This window comes from Carya illinoinensis, chromosome 10 (genome assembly GCF_018687715.1).
Source record: "Carya illinoinensis cultivar Pawnee chromosome 10, C.illinoinensisPawnee_v1, whole genome shotgun sequence".
Taxonomy (NCBI): Eukaryota; Viridiplantae; Streptophyta; class Magnoliopsida; order Fagales; family Juglandaceae; genus Carya; species Carya illinoinensis.
This window is the reverse complement of record NC_056761.1, coordinates 35,305,643-35,308,895: the sequence shown is the minus strand read 5'-3', so window position 1 is coordinate 35,308,895 and position 3,253 is coordinate 35,305,643. Positions and strand designations below refer to the sequence as shown.

The window sequence follows — 3,253 nt, the reverse complement described above, 5'->3', positions numbered from 1 at the left end:
TAAGTGGTCAAGCTTATTGGTTAATTAAATTTTTTATTAATATTTTCGTTTCTCCCAAAGTAATGATACAGATAAGATTAGATATTTTAAATAGTAATAAATAAAATATTATTATAATATAATTTTTTAATATTAATTTTATATTAAAATTTAAAAAATTAAATTATTTGTTATATTTTATATAAAAATTTAAAAAAATTATAACAATAAATTAAAATAAAATAAGATGAATTTTTTAATTTTGTGTAACTAACTCGAACATAATTTTAAGCAGATTTTACAACCTACCATTCTTTGATTTTACTTTAAAATTCATATTTTTATCCAAGTGTCAAGATAAAAAAAAAAAAAAAAAAGATGTTGGGCCAAAAAGATATCTTTTGAAAAGAAAATCAACTAATAAAATTCATGAAAAGCTAATAAAATCCGAAATTACGCCTTAAATCAACCCAAAAGACAGCCCTCCTGAACAGTAAAAGTGGAGATGAAAAGCATCTCGGGGTACAGCGTCTTGCTAGCTAGGAATTTAGAATAAAAAATGCTTTGGCACGAATTTGAGTTCCAATTTGTGTTTCGAATGGTTTTTTTTTTTTTTAATTTAGTTATTAAATAAGTATTTTTTAGTAATATTGTGAATTTTTTTATTTAAAAAAATTAAGAATATAAACAAATTAAATAAAAAAATCAAAAATATAAAATATAAAATATTTTTTTCCTTTCTCAATAGGTTCTCAGGCTACCTCGGGATGTAGCACTACTCATTTGGGATTGACCCACCAAAATTTTTTGGAAAATGCACTATCGATCACGTCGGTCAAATGCATCGATCCGACCATGTTTTTAAGGTGAGTCGCAAAAGTACCCAAAACCCAACCATTCTAGTAGTAACCAACACAACCTTTTGGCTTTTAGTTCCACGTGGCCATGGACAATTTGTTTCCGACAAGTTAAAGGCTACTAAACTTCGCATACCATCCAAATTCTGGGTGATGCATCTGTTCCTGAACGATACTATAACACAGATACTCCCAAAAAACTATACAGGGAGTTTTTCATTTGCCTCTTCCACTTTTGTGTGGTTGCGTCATTGTTTTCCAACTTGGGCCACATTGGGTAGTGGATAAGATTGACTGCTCTGGCGTCGCCTTCCCAAGCTGGCCGAGAAGGGAAATGTAACGAAAGTCCATTTAGCCATCACGAAGAGAGCCTTGTGAGTCTAGTGGTGGCTCATACGGGACTAGTGGCCCAATCTGGCCACAATGGAGTTGGCCTTTTGAGCCACCGATACATTGGTACTGTTCTTCTTGCAAGAGTAGCTTCTTCATTGCTTGATCTAGGCAACCTAGTAGTGGCTCACAATTGAACCAACTTGTGGTGTCTTGATCATATCTAGTAACAAGCTGGCGGTGGCCAACCGATGGCTACCTTATGCGGGACAGAATTTAAATTAATTTTAGCAGTTAGTTTTAACAAATAATCAAAACAGAGGAGATAAAGATTTTGTCTAAAATATAGAGAAAACAACTCTGATCAATAATATTAATTAATAGTAAAATTTAAAATTATTTTATGAAGCCTATAAACTGGACTTAAATAATTGCAAAATTCGAAATATAATATATATATGTAGTTTGACAATGGGGATAAACGTGGTCTATGTGGAAGGAGTTTGGGTCGTTGTTGTGATCAGCCTGTGGATAGCTGGTCCCAAACACCATAAATTTGATAACGAAATGATGATGCATACAGAGATATGAGAGATCACATGCAAGGACGTAGAAATCTGAATTGCTATGGATGAAAGCTCATGCAATATGGGGGAAAACACAGTGTCATTTGGCGTCTATTGTCCCCTTTTGATAAAGTTCACGATCTCTCCCACATGCATGTTTGATCTTTCTTGTCATGAGACTGAAACCCATGCGCTCTTGCTCCAAATATACATGGCATCACTATCTCTCTCTCTCTCTCTCTCACACACACACACACGTGGGATGATTTCTTCAAGCTTTAACAGCAAGTTTTGGCCATTTTAATGATTATTTTAAGACTCTCGATTGGTGGCTTGAATTATTGTATGATGACAACCTAAAATTTCTGTTCAAGTTCGAGCAAGACCTTGAACAAAAAAGAAAAAATGAAAACTGAAAAATACCTATCCATACACAAATACAGAACTATTGAATCCAGCCAAATAATTTTCAACAAGGGGTGCTCCTACAAGCTCGAACATATCTTGCTAAAAATAAAATAGAATTATTTAGCATTCAACACCAACAATAGATTAAAAGGTGTGGGCTGCAAAGATAAAAACAAAGGGGGTAGAGACTGTGTGAGATCAGAGAGTGGGAGGGTTGAGAAAAAACTTACCATCTTGAAGAGAACTATTAGATATGACACTACACAGATTCAATCAACGAAGATGAATGAGAGGGTGTTAGGGTTCAAATTGCACAATCACAAAATTAGAGATAAGGTTCAATTTGATCACAAAAACGATAGATTTTAGAAGAGAGAGTGTGAGAGGGAATGGCTCACCAAGAAGTAGTGGTCGACGGCGAGAGTTCACGCCCAGCTGAGATGTTGTCGCACAGCAATGAAAAATAGGAAAAATATGGAAGAACAAAAATCTGAGGGAAAATTGAAATGGTCAATTGCAGTAAGAACAAAAATGGAGAAGACGAATTTAGGAAGAAAGGGGAATTGGGATATGTGAGTATTGTACGAGGAAAAATTGTGTTGCTATGTTTTTTTAGTGGGTTTTGCTTAATGTGCAGGTAGAGAGAAAATGGAGAAGAAGTTGGGGAAGAAGGTAAACTCGGGATTTGGGAGTGTATGGGAGAAAATCGAGGGTGGGGTGGGGGTTGGGGAATTTAAATTTTGTACATGTTGGCGTCTAAAAATGCAATTCCAATGAATTTTTGAGTAATTCTAGGGAGCAGCCACTGTTCATGATGCACACCACACACTTATAGGTATTTATAAGGTGTAAGGATATTTTTCATAGGATATATAGATATTTTTTATAGGGTGTGTGGTGTACAGTGATGAATAGTGGCTGCTCCCAATATTTTCTCTGAATTTTTTTCGGTGCAACAAGTTTTACGCTTGTTTGCAACGATTTTCCCGTCGCAATTTGGGTTAAAATCGCTACAAATACAAGGTTTTTTATTGCAGAAAATATTTCTACTGTAAAAAGTAAATAAATCACCGCAAAAGTCCAATTTTAAAAGTTGATGTAAAAAGGTCGCAG

At 34.5% G+C, this 3,253-nt stretch overlaps 1 long non-coding RNA gene across 1 annotated transcript; it reads right to left on the bottom strand.

Annotated features, from left to right (window-relative positions):
• Positions 1-899: 899 nt before the first annotated feature.
• On the bottom strand, positions 900-2,852 carry LOC122278929. The gene is made up of 2 exons (XR_006229387.1): positions 2,539-2,852; positions 900-2,399 (listed from the first exon to the last, which is right to left on the bottom strand). It is a non-coding gene; the product is annotated as an uncharacterized LOC122278929 (long non-coding RNA).
• Between the last annotated feature and the right edge of the window lie 401 nt (positions 2,853-3,253).